The 18,922-nt window shown below is 49.7% G+C and overlaps 1 protein-coding gene across 1 annotated transcript in view; it reads right to left on the bottom strand.

Annotated features, from left to right (window-relative positions):
- STXBP1 (syntaxin binding protein 1) overlaps positions 1-18,922 on the bottom strand; it is a 775,650-nt gene that overhangs the window by 146,325 nt on the left and 610,403 nt on the right. The gene's annotated exons all lie outside the window — the stretch shown is intronic.

Here is an 18,922-nt window from a genome sequence, read left to right as displayed (position 1 = left end):
TGGCACAGTGGTTAACGAATCCGACTAGGAACCATGAGGTTGCGGGTTCGGTCCCTGCCCTTGCTCAGTGGGTTAACGATCCGGCGTTGCTGTGAGCTGTGGTGTAGGTTACAGATGTGGCTCGGATCCTGCGTTGCTGTGGCTCTGGCATAGGCCAGTGGCTACAGCTCCGATTGGACCCCTAGCCTGGGAACTTCCATATGCCGCGGGAGCGGCCCAAAGAAATAGCAAAAAAAAGACAAAAAAATAAATAAATAAATAAAGGAAAATTGCTAAAAAAAAAAAAAAAGAAATAAATCCAGACGGCCAGTAAACCTGAAGTGATACTCACCTTTTCTAAGAATGAAAGACATGGAGTTTGTTTTGTGGCTCAGTGCTAACAAACCCGCCTAGTATCAGTGAGGATGCGGGTTCGATCCCTGGCTTTGCTCAGTGGGTTAAGGATCTGCGTTGCCGTGAGCTGCCTGTAGGTTGCAGTGTGGCTCGGATCTGGTGTTGCTGTGACTGTGGTGTAGGCTGGCAGCTACAGTTCTGATTGGACCCCTAGCCTAGCAACCTCCATATGCCTCCAGTACGGCCCTCGGAAGATAAGAAAAAAAAGAATCCAGCATTGTCACCACAGTGGCTCAAGTCACTGCTGTGGCACAGATTTGATCCCTGGCCCAGGAACTTTTACATCCTGTGGGAGCACAGCCAAAAAAACAAAACGAAACAAAAAAGACATATTTGCCTTTCAGATTAATTACGAAAAAGATAGGAGTTCTTATTGTGGCTCAGTAGGTTAAGGACCCAGTATAGTTTCCGTGAGGATGGGGGTTCAATCCCTGGCCTCACTTGGTGTGTTAGGTATCTGGTGTTGCCACAAGCTGTGGCGTGGTTATGTGGCTCAGATCCGGTGTTGCCGTGACTGTGGCATAGGCCTCAGCTGCAGCTCTAATCAACCTCTAGCCCAGGAACTTCCATATCCACAGGTATGGCCATAAAAAGAAACAGGAAAAAATAACACCCAGAATTGGAAAGGATCTAAGAAGATGGACATCTAAGAAGATGGACTGTTGGTAGGAACATACAACTCTGTAGCCTTTCGGGAGGAATTTGGTAGTATATTTCAACATTTAAAATACTCCTGGAGTTCCCATCGTGGCGCAGTGGTTAACGAATCCGACTAGGAACCATGAGGAGGCGGGTTCAGTCCCTGCCCTTGCTCAGTGGGTTAATGATCCGGCGTTGCCGTGAGCTGTGGTGTAAGTTGCAGACGCGGCTCGGATCCCGCGTTGCTGTGGCTCTGGTGTAGGCTGGTGGCTACAGCTCTGATTGGACCCCTAGCCTGGGAACCTCCATATGCCGCGGGAGCGGCCCAAAGAAATAGCAAAAAGACAAAAAGAAAAAAAAAAATTAAAAAAAAATTAAAAAAAAAAAAAAAGAAGTAAAATACTCCTGGCTGGAGTTCCCGTTGTGGCACAGCAGAAACAAATTCCATTAGGAACCGTGAGTTTACGGGTTTGATCCCTGGCCTTACTCAGCAGTTAAGGATCTGTCGTTGCTGTGGCTGTGGCATAGGTTGGCAGCTGTAGCTCCGATTGGACTGCTAGCCTGGGAACCTCCATATGCCATGAGTGCAACCCTAAAAAGCAAAAAATAAAAAAAATAAAATACTCCTAGCCTGTGACTCAGCAGGAACGGTGTCAGGAATCTATCTTCTAGGGTAGGTTATAGTTTTAGGTATATAGATGTTCATGGCTGCATTGTAGCAGTAATAGTAACAAACAGGAAATATGATCACCATCAGTCAGTAAGAGACTGCTTAAATAAATATGCCACACACAGGGTCAAAAGGCTCTGTTCTAGGAGTTCCCTGGTGGCTCAGTGAGTTAAGGATCCTGTGTCGTCACTGCTGTGGCTCTGGTTACTGCTGTTGCGTGGGTTCCATCCATGGCTGGGAAACTTTTACCTGCCACAGGCCTGGCCAGGAAACAAACAAAAAAAGCCTCTGCTCTACTATCCTCAAGAAAATTATCCCCCCTCCCCGATTTTCTTTTAGCCATTGTTTTCTGCCAGTTTTATTTCTCTTGGCTTTGGACACCTTGGCCTCGTACTTTTTTTTTTGGCCAGGATTTGTCTTGTTTTTTGTTTTTGTTTTTCCTGTCTTTTTGCCTTTTCTAGGGTCGCTGCCACATATGGAGGTTCCCAGGCTAGGGGTTGAATCGGAGCTGCAGCACCGGCCTACACCAGCAACACGGGATCCAAGCCGAGTCTGCAAACTACACCTCAGCTCACGGCAACGCCGGATCCTTAACCCACTGAGCAAGGCCAGGGATCGAACCTGCAACCTCATGGTTCCTAGTCAGATTCGTTAACCACTGAGCTACAATGGGAACTCCATGCAATGATTTGTCTTTTAATCTCTATCCATGTGGATATTTCTCACCCAGAACACGTGGGCTAGAAGGATCCAGTTGGCCTCTGGCCAGGGCTCTGGTTAATGCCTTGAGGGGAAGCTCTGCATGTCTCTTGTCCGTTACTGCCCTGGGAGAGGGGGCCCAGCCACCATTGCTCCCTCCCTTCACTCCAGGGCAGCCAGCATCCTGGAGCAGTGCTGAGCTGGTGTGGCTCCGTGGGTTTCCAGCTGGGAGCTCAGCCTTCTCATCCGGAACAAGAGAATGATTTCACCCACCTCTCAGGATTGTTGTGGGGACAAAGTCACAGTCAGTTCCTTGTCACAAGGGCCGGCACATAAGACCTTCTCTGTATGAACTTCCTGCTCGCTATGACTACTTTCTCCTGAATGGTGACCCAAAACAGTGGCCCCAGCTAAGGTCAGAGGCCTCTTTGTCGCCTCTTGATTCTCTGGCATAAAAATCGGTTGGGAAGAGTTCCTGTTGTGGTGCAGCGGAAATGAATCTGACTAGAAACCATGAGGTTGCAGGTTCGATCCCTGGCCTCGATCAGTGAGTTACGGATCTGGCGTTGCCATAAGCTGTGCCATAAGCTGGTGTTGCCTACACGGTCGCAGATGTGGCTTGGACACCACATTGCTGCAGCTGTGGTGTAGGCTGGCAGCTACAGCTCTGATTAGACCCCTAGCCTGGGAAGCTCCATATGCCGCGAGTGCGGCCCTAGAAAGACAAAAAGACAAAAAAAAAAAAAAAAAAATTCAGTTAGAAGCTGTGTCAACACTGCCTCAGCCAAGTGATCAAGATTAGCATCAATAGGAGTTCTGGTTGTGGCTCAGTGGTTAATGAATCCGACTAGGAGCCATGAGGTTGCAGGTTTGATCCCTGGCCTTGCTCATGGGTTAAGGATCCAGCGTTGCCTTGAGCGGTGGTATAGGTTGCAGATGCAGCTCAGATCCCGCATTGCTGTGTCTCTGGCGTAGGCCGGTGGCCACAGCTCTGATTTGACCCCTAGCCTGGGAACCTCCATATACCATGGGAGCGGCCCTAGAAAAGGCAAAAAAGACAAAAAAAAAAAAAAAAGATCAGCATCAACAGTGATAGGTCATGTTTTAAGTACGTACGCTCTTTTTTTGGCTGCATCCGTGACATGCAAACGTTCCCAGGCCAGGGACCAAACCCTTGCCACTGCAGCCACCAGAGCCATTGCAGTGACAACTCCAGGACCTTAACCCACTAACCCACCAGGGAACTCGCACAAGTATGTACTCTTGATAGGATAAGATGCAAATGACCTTTCACCTCTGGTCTTCCTCCCAATACCCGATAAGCCCAGTCGAATCATGAGAACATCAAATAGATGCTGATCCTAGGGCCTCCGACGAAACACGTGACCAGTTGTCAAAACTGTCAAGGTCCTTAAAAGCGGTGGAGTCCGAGAAACTGCCACAGCCAAGAGGAGCCTTAAAAGGACAGGACAGCTGGGAGTTCCCTGATAGTCTAGTGGTTAGGGCTTGGTGCTTTCACCGCTGCAGCCTGGGTTCACTCCCTGGTCTGGGTCCTGAGATTTCCACATCAAGCTGCTGCAGGCCTTGGCCAAAAAAGAGATATGGCAGCTAAACGTAATATGGGATTCTGGAACAGAAAGAAGGGACCCTAGGTGAAAAAACAAAGGAAATGGAAATAATCTCTGGACACTGCTTAAGAAAGCATTAGTATAATTTAATTTTAAAAAGGATCAGTATTCGTTCATTAATTTTTTTTATCTTTTTGCCGTTTTTAATTTTAAAAAGGATCAGTATTCGTTCATTAAATTTTTTTTAATCTTTTTGCCATTTCTAGTTTCCCACGACGAGAACTCCTTCGTTCATTAATTGTAACAAATGTATCACACGAATCTAAGATGTTAATATAATATGAGAAACCTGGTGCTATGTGGGAATTCTCTACTATTGTCTCAATTTTTCTTCGAACTTCTAAAAAGACAGTCTATTGGGGAAGAAAACGTACACCTGGAGAGATCTTTGAGAATTTGGCTTCTAGCCCCAGCTCTTGGATTCTGACTCAGTAGGTCTCAAGCGCAGCTCAGAAATCTGCCTTTTAGCGAGCCCCCAATGTATGAGATACCAGGGTTTTAAAAAGTGGCCCTCCTTGGAGTTCCTTAGGGGCTCAGATCCTGCGTTGCTGTGGTTAAGAATCTCACATTCCCGTAGTTCCCATTGTGACTCAGCAGTAACAAACCTGACTAGTATCCCTGAGGCTGAGGGTTCAATCCCTGGCCTCGCTCAGTGGGTGAAGGATCGAATGTTGCCATGAGCTGTGGTGTAGGCTGAAGTCATGGCTCAGATCCTGAGTGGCTGTGGCTGTGGCTGTGGCTGTGGGGTCGGCCGGCAGCTATAGCTCTGATTTGACCCCTAGCCTGGGAACTTCCATATGCCGCAGGTGTGGCTCTAAAAAGACCAAAAAAAAAAAAAAAAAAAAAAAGCTCTTTGACATTCTTAGTGTACACATGGGGACAGTTAACATCATGGTGGAATGGTTAAGATGTGACAGTCACTGTAACAAGCATTGCTCCTGCACTGTCACACTGAATCCTTGCAACGGCCCAGACTAAACATCCCAAATCTGGATAGGTTGAGTAACACCCAGCCAGTAAGCTGTTTCCTTCTGTTGTGCAAATTGTGCTGCAGGGACGGGGCAGCTTCCCCAAAGGCCTAGGTTCCCGGCGGTTTATTCAATATTTACTCAGCAAATATTCATTTAGTGTCTACTATTTGCTAGATCTTGCTGCAGGCAGCAGGGATACGTTAGTCAATGAGCCCAAATACCAAGTGGGGAAAGGGAGGTTGGCCATGTTAACTAAGGTTGCCTGAGAAAGAGGCATGTATTTTTGTTTTGGTTTGGTTTTCGGTTTTTGGTTTTTGTTTTTTTTTTTGCTTTTTAGAGCCGCACTCACAGCATATGAAAGTTCCTGGGCCATGGGTCAAATCAGAGCTACAGCTGCCAGCCTACGCCACAGCCATGGCAACACTGGCTCTGAGCTGAGTCTATGATCTACACCACAGCTCACGGCAACACTGATCCTTAACCCACTGAGCGGGGCCAGGGATTGAACCCTCATCCTCGGGGATACTAGTCGGGTTCTTAACTCACTGAGCCACAACAGGAACTCCAGGAGGCATTTAAAGACAGAGCTGAGGGTGGCAAGTCACTGAGCCTGAAAATTCCCTGGAGGAAGAAGCCTTTGAGGTCAAGGGAACAGCCAGTTTGGTTCAAAAGTTTTCCGCCTTATCAGGGAGCAGTAACGTCCCAGGTGGATGAGATCCCGTTGTGGCTCAGGGGGTTAAGAACCAGACATCTGTGAGGTGCAGGTTGGATCCCTGGCCTCGCTCAGTGGGTCAAGGATCCAGCGTTACCAGAAGCTGAGACGCAGATTACAGATGAGGCTTGGATCTGGCGTTGCTGTGGTCATGGTATAAACTGGCACCTGCAGCTCGGATTTGACCCCTAGCCTGGGAATCCGACGGCCTATCAATGAGAATCAGCTGGAGGCCTCTACGCCTGAGGCGAGTGTCCCACAGTCTCAGAAACTGGGGCCTTGGACCCTGTGTATCGCAATCGCCTCTGACTCAGAAACCCCTCTGGGGCCTGGACCCTGGACGGAAGATCTGGACCTCACCCCATTCGGAGTCCTTAGAGGCAAAGACATTATCAAAGGGGACTCAGGGTGGTCTGTCATGATTGTGGGATTTCAAGGGGCAGAGGGAACCCTGAGCCATGGCCACAATATTCAGTCAATGAGCAGCCTCCGTCTGTCAGGAAAACCACGCCAGGCCCCTGGTTCTCAGTGGACGTTTCTAACCCTGACAAGGAGAGTACTTGACAATGACCGGTAAATTGTACCAAATGCGTCAGCAATAGGGGATTTGGAAACTGAGCTTTAAAATTTAACTCTTCAGTTTCTTAGTTCAAGAAATAGATTTTTTTGGAGTTCCCGTTGTGGCTCAGGGGTTAATGAATCCGACTAGGAACCATGAGGTTGTGGGTTCGATCCCTGGCCTTGCTCAGTGGGTTAAGGATCCGGTGTTGCTGTGAGCTGTGGTGTAGGTTGCAGACGTGGCTTGGATCTCTCATTGCTGTGGCTCTGGCATAGACTGGCAGCTACAGCTCCAATTGGACCCCTAGCCTGGGAACCTCCATATGCCACGGGAGCAGCCCTAGAAAAGGCAAAAAGACAAAAAAAAAAGTTTTTTTGGGAGTTCCCTGGTGGCCTAGTGGTTAAGCCTTCAGCCTTGTCCCTGGGGTTGTTTGGGTTTAGTCTCTGGCCCGGGAACTTCCACATGCCATGGGTACCACCACCACCAAAAAAAAAAAAGACTTTTTGAAGACAAAGAATGTGCAAAATAGCCCTTGCTCTGCACAGAGCAGGCTCTCAAGGACACTGACAAACCCACTGGCTTCCTTGCCAGCCAGTTACCTGCGGGGGTGACAGGGGCACCAGTGTGCAGCCCCAGGCTTTGTGGCAGAAAGGCCCAGGTGTTCACCCTCGACTCACCCTGCCTCCTGACTGGGTGATTTGACCTCTGTGAGACCAGTCCCCCTCCCTGTAAAGTGGGAGTTGATGGGACGCCCCCTTGGTCACTCCCCCATTCAGCCCTCCCCCAGGCATGAACTGCGTCCCTTCATGGGCCGGCCACTGCTCCGCGTGGGAGACCTGGTGTGAAAGACAGGTCCTGGGTCCCACTGAGTGTCCATGGAAGGACGAGCATGCAAGAAAATAACGGGCGAGATGATCCTTTGATAGGAAATTAAGCAGGATGAGTGAGGGAGGCAGAGATGAGGAGCTGGACACTTTATTTTTATTTATTTTTTTTAGGGCTGCACCTGCGGCATATAGAGGTTCCCAGGTTAGGGGTTGAATCAGAGCTACAGTGGCCGGCCTACACCACAGCCACAACCACATCAAAGAAGGATCCAAGCTGCATTTGTGACCCACACCACAGCTCATGGCAATGCCGGATCCCCAACCCTCTGAGCAAGGCCAGGGATGGAACCTGCATGGTTCCTAGTGGGATTCGTTTCCAATGCACCGTGACGGGAACTCCGAGGAGCTGGACACATTAGACCAGGTGTCCAGGAGGTCCTTTCTGAGGTGGTGACATATAAGCTGGGACCTGGATGCTAAAGGAGTAGCTCCTGCAGATACCTCAGGGCAGAGCTTTCTAGACTGAGCAACTCAGACGCTAAGCCCCCGGTGGGCAAAGGGGAGAAGGCCAAGGATGGATATGGGGGCAGAGCATCTGTGAGGCTGTGGGGCCCCACTGAGGAGAAACCGTTGTGGACCCAGTCCTAGGGTGGACCCCGGTTTCATAGGGCCTGAAACTTACCCAGTTTGGGGGCTCTCAAAGAAAAGGAATGAAAGTTAAATGTCATTGCCTCCACGGTAAACCCACTTCTGCTGTGTATGTGATAGTAGCAAACAAATACAAGCACCTGGAGTTCCCGTGGTGGCTCAGTGGTTAACAAATGAGGATGCAGGTTCGATCCCTGGCCTCGCTCAGTGGGTTAAGAATCCAGCATGGGAGTTCCCATCGTGGAGCAGTGGTTAACGAATCCAACTAGGAACCATGAGCTTTCGGGTTCGATCCCTGCCCTTGCTCAGTGGGTTAAGGATCCGGCGTTGCCGTGAGCTGTGGTGTAGGTCGCAGACGCGGCTCGGATCTTGCGTTGCTGTGGCTCTGGCGTAGGCTGGCAGCTACAGCTCCGATTAGACCCCTAGCCTGGGAACCTCCATATGCCTTGAATGTGGCCCTAAAAAGACAAAAAGACCAAAAAACCAAAACAAAACCAAGCACAGTGCTTTCTGTTTAAGGATCAATCTCTAGTCTCCCATTTTATCTTTTTCTCTTTAGGGCTGCACCTTCAGCATAAGGACGTTCCCAGGCCAGGAGTCAATCAGAGCTGCAGCTGCCGGCCTACACCACAGCCACAGCAACATCAGTTCCAAGCCGCATCCGAGACCTACACCACAGCTCACGGCAATGCCGGATCCTCAACCCACTGAGTGAGGCCAGGGATCAAAGCCTCATCCTCACAGAGACAACATCAGGTTTTTAACCCGCTGAGCCACAACAGAAACTCCATAATCTCCCCTTAATGCATCCCCATCTCTCTGCATCCAGGTCCATAAAATCTGTAATTAAGTGTAAATTGCGACCACTACCCACAGCGAAGCCTCCACTTCCGCGCAAGAGCCCACCTTCTCGGAGTTCCCATCGTGGCTCGGTGGAAACGAATCTGACTAGCATCCATGAGGACGCAGGTTCAATCCCTGGCCTCACTCAGTGGGTTGAGGATCCGGCGTTGCCGCAAGCTGTGGTGTGGCACTGCTGTGGCTGTGACATAGGTGGGTGGCTAACAGCTTGGATCTTGCATTGCTGTGGCTGTGGCGTAGACGGGTGGCTATAGCTCAGATTTGACTCCTAGCCTGGGAACCTCCATATGCCACAGGTGCGGCCCTAAAAAAGACAAAAGACCAAAAAAAACAAAACAAAACAAAAACCCACTTTCTCTCCTGACCTAAGGTAATTCTCCTGTTTTGCTTCATCAGTTTCCTCCTTTTTATTTGATAATTTCCATCAGCACACAACGATGCTGCTGTATCATCCCATCTTAAAAGCAAACAGAAAAGAGCACGCAGGCCCTCAAAAAATTAAACAAAAAATCCCCACATAATCCAGCAATTCCACTTCTAGGCATAGAGCCAATAGAATTGAAAGCAGACTCAGATATTGGTGCACCTGTGTTCACAGCAGCATTGGTCACAGTAGAAAGAGGTGGCGACCATCCAATGCCCATGGACAGCGGAATGGGCGCATTCAAGCCTTAAGAACAGAGTTCCTGACACCTGCTACCACACGGATGAAGCTGGAAGCTATTTGCTGAGCCGGTCACAAGACGACAAGTACTATATGATTCCGTTTATATGAGGTCCTTAGAGCTGTCAAATCCACAGGAATGGAACATAGAATGGGGGTTGCCAGGGGCTGGGGACAGGGAGTTTATTTATATGTATGGAGACAGAGTTTCTGTTTTGCAAGATCGAAAGAACAAGAGGTTGGTGGATGGTGGTGATTGTTGCACAACAGGGTGAATGTACTTAATGCTACTCAATTGTACCCTATTTTTTTTTTTTTTTTGGCTGCGCCCACAGCCTGTGGAAATCCCTGGGCCAGGGATCAAACCCAAGACACAGCAGTGACCCGAACTGCTGCAGGGACAACACCAGAAATTTCACCCACGGTGCCACAGGGAACTCCAAATTGTATGCTTAGCCATGGTTAACACGGCAACATAAATAAATACATAAAAATGAAAAAAGTTTCTGGTTGCTCCCAAAGCGCTCAGAAACTCCAGGGCCAGGGATTGAACCTACCCCACAGCAGTGATAACGCCAGATCCCTAACCTGCCACGCCGCCAGGGAACTCCTCAAATGGTAAATTGTATGTGTATTTTTACCCCTCCAAAAGCCCCCAACAGAAAAATACATATAAGCTCCTTCGTGGCCTCACGTCTCTCTCTCCAGTTACTGTATCTCTCTACCTCTTTGAAGAGCAGAACTCCCGGAAAGACTGTCTCTAGGTGCAGCTCCCAATTCCCACCAGGACTCCCTGGAACTCACTCTAGGCAGATGTTCACTCTCCACTGCTTTCCAGAAACCACCCTTGCCAAGGTCAGCGATGCCCTCCTCCTCTTTATTTTTTTTATTTTTATTTTTTTGTCTTTTTAGGGCTGTACCCATGGCATAGGGAAGCTCCCAGGCTAGGGGTCGAATCGGAGCTACACCTCGGCCACCCAACACTGGATCCGAGTCACCTCTGTGACCTACACCACAGCTCACGGCAATACCAGATCCTGAACCCACTGAGCGAGGCCGGGGACCGAAGCCTCATCCTCATGGATACTAGTCGGGTTTGTGATGGCTGAGCCACCAGGGGAACTTTAAAACCAGTGGCTGCTTCTCAGCAGCATCTGACAGAGCCGGTCGCCCCTCTTCCTGGAACCGGTCTCCTCCGCCGTCCCTGGCGGAGGGGATCTCAGCCTCTTTGCAGGAGCCCCTCTGCCCAGGTCTCCTTCCTTGGTGGCTCCAAGCTCCAGCCAGATATTTCCTAGGTCCACACCTGCTCCTTGGCGATGTCCGCTGGAAATCGTACGGCTCGAATGCCATCGACCTGTCGCACTGCTGGCCCCACGTGCGTACTCTCCCTCTCGGGACCCGTCCAGGGGACCACAGTTCCCAACATCTCTGCTCTGACGTCTCCACTCACCATGCAGAGCTGGCGTCTCCAACCTGACGGATCCCCAGCCTGACTCCTTATCTTCCTCTGCACCTTGCTCTTCCCCGAACTGCCTCACACCAGTAAATCACAACTCCACCCTCCCATCCATCCCGCTCCGGCCAGCAGGGCTCCCTTTGCTCACACCCCATTTTTTTTTTTGTCTTTTGTCTTTTTAGGGTCACACCTGTGGCATATGGAGGTTCCCAGGCTACGGGTCTAATCGTAGCTGTGGCTGCTGGCCTACGCCACAGACACAGCAACGTGGGATCCGAGCCACGTCTTTGACCTACACCACAGCTCACGGCAATGCCGGATCCTTAACCCACTGAGCAAGGCCAGGGATCGAACCCGCAGCCTCATGGTTCCTAGTCGGATTCATTTCCGCTGAGCCATGACAGGAACTCCCACACCCCATCTGTAGCCCATCAGCAAACCCTGCTGGCTCTGCCCTCCAAATCCTGTAGTTTCTAGAATCTGACCACTTCTTACTACCCACCAGCCTTGCACCATCCCCTCCACCCCGTGGACAGAGGGATTTTGTAAAATTACTAGCCAGATCTTGTAAATTTTCTAGTCAAAACCCTTCTCTTCTCTGCAAGAATAGATGCCAACACAACTATGCTTCAGTAAAATAAATTGAGACAAACCAAAAACAGCTACAAAAATGAAAGAGTAGGAGTTCACTGGTGGCACAGTGAGTTTCCCTTTCTTTTCCCATGTGCTCTACCCTCCTGCTTGGTGGCGCTGTTGGGTCCACACTGGCTCCTCAGCTATTCCTCAAACCCTCCTGCCTCTCATTCTGCTGCCCCCAAGGTATCCACAGGGTCCCTTCCTCCCATGGGTTTCTGCTCCTCTGACACCTTCCCACCCTGTTTAAAACTGTTGCCAAGGGAGTTCCCATCGTGGCGCAGCGGAAACAAATCCAACTAGGAACCATGAGGCTGCGGGTTCGATCCCTGGCCTTGCTCAGCGGGTTAAGGATCTGGTGTTGCCATGAGCTGTGGTGTAGATGCAGATGTGGCTCAGATCTGGTGTTGCTGTGCCTGTGGCATAGGCCGGCGGCTAGAGCTCCGATTGGACCTCTAGCCTGGGAACCTCCATGTGCCAAGGGTGCAGCCCTAAAAAAGGCAAAAAAACAAAAACAAACAAAACCCCAAAACCCCAAAAACTGTCAATTGGACCTAAATTTGAATTTAGTCAGTACATATTTGGTGGGAAGGGAGGCCCAAATTTTATAGGCTTCAGGTCTCATCCCTTTTCCCAGCATGTATCACTGTATGAAGAATGACTTATTTTTTGTTGTTGTTTGTTTGTTTGTTTTTGGCCGTACCTGCAGCATGCCGAACTTCCTGGGCCAGGGAATGTGCTCCACAGCAGTGACAATGCTGGGTCCTTAACCACTAGGCCAGCAGAGAACGCCAGAAATGATTTATTTTTTAATTATTTATTGGCAGCACCCACAGCATATGGAAGTTCCCGGACTAGGGATTGAATCCAAGTCACAGCAGCAAACTACGCCCCACCTGTGGCAATGCAAGATCCTTAACCCACTGCACTGGGCTGGGGATCGAACCTGCTGCACCACAACGAGAACTCTGTGACTTATTTTTTATTAGTTTTATTGCCTGTCTCCTCCACCTTAGATGGGATATTTGTCTATTTTCTATACTATCGTATCCCCAGAGTTTAGAGCAGTGTCTGAAAAAAATACTTGCTGAGGAGTTCCCATTGTAGCTCAGCAGAAATGAATCTGATTAGTATCCATGAAGACGCAGGTTCGATCCCTGGCCTCGCTCAGTGGGTGAAGGATCCGGTGTTGCCGTGAGCTGTGGTGCAGGTCGCAGACACGGCTCAGATCTGGCGTTGCTGTGGCTGTGGTGTAGGCTGGTGGCTTCAGCTCTGATTTGACCCCTAGCCTGGGAACTTCCATAGGCTGCAGGTTCGGCCTTAAAAAGACAAAAACCAAACAAACAAAACCAAAAACAACTCATTGAATGAATGAACTTCAATGCCCAGATAACCCCAGCTTTCGAGGTAAGAGTTTTCTCTTCGTGCCTTTCCCAGCCCACTCCTCTCCATGTCCCTTTCTTACTCCATCCAGCCCTCCCCTCTGCACCCCTCCCCAGACCCAACTGCACCAAGAACATTAGCTCATCAAAGCCCCACTTTAAGCTATAAGGACCTTGCATTCCCTGGGGCCCAGGAATATGCTTAAAACACACCTGTGTAACATCATATCAATGAGCTGGCGTTTGTCTACTTCATTATAGCCAGGAAACCAGCTTTTATATCTGTGATCCTTTGTGAAGGGGTCTCAGCAGAGATGATTTTACCTGCTTTGTTTATTTTTTTCCTTTGGCCGTGCCCAAACCACTGCATTGACAATGCTGGATCCTCAACCCCCTGAGCCACCAGGGAACTCGTAGCTTCCCTACTTTGCAGATGAAGAAACCGAGGCCTGCGGAGGGCCAGCCTCCTGCACCTGTCTCCACATGGCATGGCTGGCTGAGCTTCAGCTGTTTGGCTACAGAATTAAAAGAAACAGGAGTTCCCGTCGTGGCGCAGTGGTTAACGAATCCGACTAGGAACCATGAGGTTGCGGGTTCAATCCCTGCCCTTGCTCAGTGGGCTAACGATCCGGCGTTGCCGTGAGCTGTGGTGTAGGTTGCAGACGCGGCTCGGATCCCGCGTTGCTGTGGCTCTGGTGTAGGCCGGTGGCTACAGCTCCGATTGGACCCCTAGCCTGGGAACCTCCATATGCAGCGGGAGCGGCCCAAGAAATAGCAAAAAGACAAAAAAAAAAAAAAAAAAAAAAAAATTAAAAAAAACAAAAACCCATACCCACAACCATCTCATCATCTGATTTTCTCTGCAGTGTCCAGTCAGACCCTGACTAACCGCCTCCTTTGAGCCCTTTATCAGGCGGGGTGGGACTTATCTGGAGGTGGGCCCCACATTAGTCACTCCAAAGAAGTTCCTGTCTACATGAGATGCAGATCAGGCTGCTACCGGGGCTGGGGAAGTTGCCTAAGAGAAATAACCATCACGTGGGTGGCTGGGTGTGATGGGTGGGGTGGTGGGCTGTCCTGGGGCCCCTAGCCCCCTTGTGGCCTGCAAAGCAGCCTGCAGTCAAAGTGACTCCCTGCCCAGCACTGTTCTGTGGTCCCCACCCCCAACCCCTACAGGTACTTCCTGAGCCCCCAATAAATCAGAAGCAAGAGGAGACCCAAGAAGGCCAAACAGGCTACGCTCCTGCCTGGTAAACCAGCTGGGCAGGTAGCTGGTGCCAAGGCGGAGGGTGGAGCCACAGGTCAGCTCCAGCCCAGGAGTAGGGCTAATGAATGCCAGGGCCTGTGAGAGGGCTCTGGGGAGAAGTCAGATAAAATCCCATGTTAGTTTTTTTTTTTTTTTTTTTTTTTTTTTGCTTTTTAGGGCCACACCCATGGCATATAGAAGTTCCCAGGCTAAGAGTCAAATCAGAGCTGCTAGCCCCTGGGAACTTCTATATGCCATGGGTGTGGCCCTAAAAGGCAAAAAAACCAACCAAACAAACAAAACAAACAAACAAACAAACAAACAAAAAAACCAAAAACACACAGGCCTGTTCCAATCAGAATCCCGAGGGAGGGGTTAGAGTCACAGATCTTTTTCTGATGATGAAAGATCTGATTGTAAAAACTTCCCCTTCTGAGTCTGCTCCTTTGCTTCCTGGGGAAAGTGACTCAACCTCCCTGAGCTTCATTTGCCTCACCTGGGAAACGGGGCTACCATGTACCTCTCAGGGCTGCATCAGGAGCACTTGCAGTCATGCTGAGCACTGCGCTTGGAGCCTGGCGCAGAGCCTGTGCTCCCAGGGTTGACTGCTGATCTCCTGGATTCTGGGACAAACACAAGGGGTTGAGGGAGCTCCAGGCCAGGAGAAGGACCTGCTCCTGTTCAGACCTGGGAAGGGAGCAAAGCTTCCTGCTCAGAGGGACTAGGAGAGAGGGGCCAAGGCCAAACTTAAGGTCAAGGCTATTGGTGTCTGGCCACTAGCCTGGCCTCTAGGTACAACTAGGGCCTTGGGCAGGTACAACTTCTAAGAAGCACAGCAGAGATTTGTGGCTAAGACCTTGGGTTTAAAGGTTCAGAGAGTTCTGGGTTCAAGTTTGGACTCCTTTTTATTAAGGCATGACCTTGGGTGAGAGACTTGAGAGAGACCGAGCCATGGCTGGGAAGGCAGGACAGCTCACCTGGAGTCACCTGCTTGTGGGAACTGTGACCTTGAGCGAGTCACTCCACCGCCCCATCCTCAGCCTTCGTTTGGGAAGGAGGATACTCCACTTACACACACTCCAGGTGGGAGGGGCCAGGGAGACGAGGGCTCCATGAGGACACACAGGATTTCACAAATCAAGCCCTCAAGCCTTCTCTGGGGCAGCCTTGGGCTTATGACTGGTTTGGGTGGTGATGGTCAACCTTTCACCTGGTTCCCTGACCATCTGAGCTTTCATCACAGCGCCTCCAGACATCAGAGTTGGGGGCCCATGGGATGCGGGCCTGGCCTTCCTCCCCTCCCCCAGATGTGTCCTCTTCTGAGCAAGCTAAAATGTGGTGCTATTTGGTGACACGGCTTCGGTGAGGTCAGGCTGCCCGACCTCTTTTCAGCCTCTTTCACGGATGAGAATACAGGCTGTATTTTGTTAGTGTTTTGAACTCCAGTATGCGCCAGATGATAAATGTTTTGGAGTAAGGTTTGTTGCACATGTGATCAAACAATATTCTTTTTTTTTTTTTTTTTTTTTTTGTCTTTTTGTCTTTTTTTTTTTGTTGTTGTTGTTGTTGTTGTTGCTATTTCTTGGGCCGCTCCCGCGGCATATGGAGGTTCCCAGGCTAGGGGTTGAATCGGAGCTGTGGCCACCAGCCTACACCAGAGCCACAGCAACGCAGGATCCGAGCCGCGTCTGCAACCTACACCACAGCTCACGGCAACGCCGGATCGTTAACCCACTGAGCAAGGGCAGGGACCGAACCCGCAACCTCATGGTTCCTAGTCGGATTCGTTAACCACTGTACCACGACGGGAACTCCAAACAATATTCTTTTTTTTTTTTCTTTTTGGGACCACACCTCCAGCATATGGAAGTTTTTCCCAGGCTAGGGGTTGATTCGGAGCTACAGCTGTGGGCCTACACCACAGCCACAGCAACTATGGGATCCCAGCCGCACCTGCAACCTACACCATAAGTTCACGGCAACGTTGGATCCCCAACCCACTGAGCGAGGCCAGGGATCAAACCCACATTCTCATAGGAGGATTCCTAGTAGGATTCGTTTCCGCTGCACCACGAAGGGAACTCCTTCAAACGACATTCTTGCTCAGTGGCAGTTGCCCTTGCAGCCTGCTTTCCCCGCCCAGGCTCACTCTGAGCACGTGTTACCATCCCATCTCACAACCAGGGGGCTCCTTACTGCCTTGGGTGGTGGTGGGGGTCACTTCAGACTCTGGGAGGGGTGCTGCCAGAGAGAAACCCCCCTTCTATGTGGGGCATTCTCAGGATCTCTATGGTGGCCAAGTGGCTTGGCCAGGACGGGACCTACCCAGCAAAGCCCTCCCAGGGGCAGCTTCCCTGGAGGTTATGCACATCTCTGAGCAGACACTGCCCCCTTGAGGCCTCTGTCCGCCATGACACCTGGGAGAGCTGACCCCCCAGAGGGAAATGCTTATCACGCATTCTCCAGGGTGCCTTAAAATTGGCCCCGGAGTGCAAAAGTCTTTAGAGCACTGGCAGCATCATCATTCTCAAATTGAGAACCTGGAATCTACCTTAGTACCTTTTGTTCCCTTATGGAAAAAATGCAACTCAGGGCGACCATCGGAAAACAAGCACATGGCCTTGTTTGTAAAGAGGCAGGGATTTCAGGGAACAAGTGAGAAGAGTCCTCGCCTTCTAGTAACATTTGGAATTAGGGTCAAGGATAAGTTAGAGTTAAACAAAATGACTAGTATAAAGTTAGGAAAGAGGGAAAGATATCTTGCTACATAAGATTTGAAATTACATACCAAAACAGGGTGGAAGAAATACAGAATATAAAGGATGGATTAATTACAGGAAAGTTAAAATTAACTAGCTAGATTGAGAACTGAGCAAGTAAGAGGTGGTGAAGGCGTGGAGACCTAGTCCCACAACTGTGCTACTGACGACAAGTTAATAACATTGCATGCCATCTAGAAAAGTGGGGGAAAAGGAGGAAATCCACCCATCTTTTTTTTTTTTTTTTTTTTTTTTTGCTTTTTAGGGCTACACCTATGGCATATGGAAGTTCCCAGGCTAGGAGTTCCCACTGTGGCGCAGCAGAAAATAATCCAACTAGGAACCATAAAGTTGTGGGTTCCATCCCTGGCCTTGCTCAGCGGGTTAAGGATCCATCGTTGCCTTGAGCTGTGGTGTAAGTCACGACTTGGCTTTGATCCTGAGTTGCTGTGTCTGTGGTGTAGGCTGGCAGCTGAAGCTCTGATTAGACCCCTAGCCTGGGAACTTCCATATGCTGCAGGTGTGGTCCTAAAAAGACAAAAAAAAAAAAAAAAAAAAAAAAAGAAAGAAAGAAAAGAAGAAGTTCCCAGGCCAGGGTTCACATTGGAGCTGCAGCTGCTGGCCTACGCCAGAGCCATAGCACCTCAGATCCAAGCCACATCTGCGACCTACACCACAGCTCATGGCAACGCCAGATCCTCAGCCCACGGAGCGAGGTCCAGGAATCGAACCCGAATCCTCATAGATACGAGTCAGGTTCATAAACCACTGAGCCACAATGGGAACTCCCCTACCCTCTCAAATAAACATTATTATTATTTTGGTGCACTGCCTTTGTTATCTTTTCCTGCATGTCAGCTTTTAATGTCTTTATTAGATTTTTTCAAACATAAGGGTTAGATCATTGTGGTTGCCAAGGGGGAGGGGGAGGGAGTGGGATGGACTGGGGGTTTGGGGTTAGTAGATGCAAACTATACATTTAGAATGGATAAGCAATGAGGTCCTACTCTATAGCCCAGGGAACTATATCTAATCTCTTGTGGTAGAACATGATGGTGGATAATATGAAAAAAAGAAGGTATATATATGCATGATTGGGTCACTTTGCTATACAGCAGAAATTGACACAACATTATAAATCAACAGTACTTTAATAAAAGAAAAATTTAAAAAAAGAGTTAAATCATAAAGACTTTCCACAGCGGTACAGTGGGTTAATGAGCTGGCTTGTCTCTGTGGATGTGCTGGTTCGATCCCCAGCCCTGCACAATGGGTTAAGGATCCAGCATTGCTGCAGCTGTGGCATGTAGGTTGGATTTGATCCCTAGCCTGGGAACTTCCATATGTGTGGGGGCAGCCGAAAATAAAAAAATAAAAATAGGATTTCCCATCATGGCTCAGCAGAAACAAATATGACTAGTGTCCATGAGGATGCAGGTTTGATCCCTGCCCTCACTTACTGGGTTGTGGATCCGGTGCGGCTGTGGCTGTGGTGTAGGCCGGCAGCTTCAGCTCCATTTGATCCCTAGGCTGGGAACCTCCATGTGCCGCAGGTACCGCCCTAAAAAGACAAAAAAATAAAATAAATAAATAAAATAAAAATCAGAAAGGTGAGTTGAATAAAATAAAAACTACATCCTTCTTCCCCCAACACCCCTCCCCCGATACATTGTACAAAATGCAGATTGCATTTGGGGGCAGTTCCAGGGCCCACTCAGTTCTCGGCCTCAGGGCCTTTGCAAATGCCGTTTCCTCCTGCATTCTTGTCTGGCTGACTTTCTCCTGCACAGGCTTCTAAGTCTCTTCTGCTGGCAAGTTTCTTCAATGTCCCCAGTTGGTTCAATGCCACTCAAATGTGCTCCTGTAACCCCACAACAGCCTCGAGCATGTTGCACTCTCATCGCCTCTTAGTTCCCTGACTTCCAGCTGGCAGATAAACACTTTGGGGCAGAGACACAGAAACCATGACTCCACGCGCCTTTTTGTGTGGATGGAGCAAGAGAACCGACTGCCTGCAGTTCTTGAAAGGACTGGAGCTCAGGCCTGGGTCACGCTGTCCACTGAGGAGGACAGGTTGCTGTCTGGCATTAAAGGGGAGCTGGACTAACCTTCCCGGGCACTGGGTCCTAGGAGGTTGCTCGCCAGATCCTTGAAGCGCCCTTTGTAATGAAGTGC

Source organism: Sus scrofa, chromosome 1 (genome assembly GCF_054392235.1).
Source record: "Sus scrofa isolate SSC_HxYL_T2T_F1_AM1 chromosome 1, Sscrofa_HxYL_maternal_Yorkshire_Landrace_v2.0, whole genome shotgun sequence".
In the NCBI taxonomy this organism is placed as follows: Eukaryota; Metazoa; Chordata; class Mammalia; order Artiodactyla; family Suidae; genus Sus; species Sus scrofa.
The sequence above is the reverse complement of the archived record's forward strand: the minus strand, read 5'-3'. Positions and strand labels throughout refer to the sequence as shown.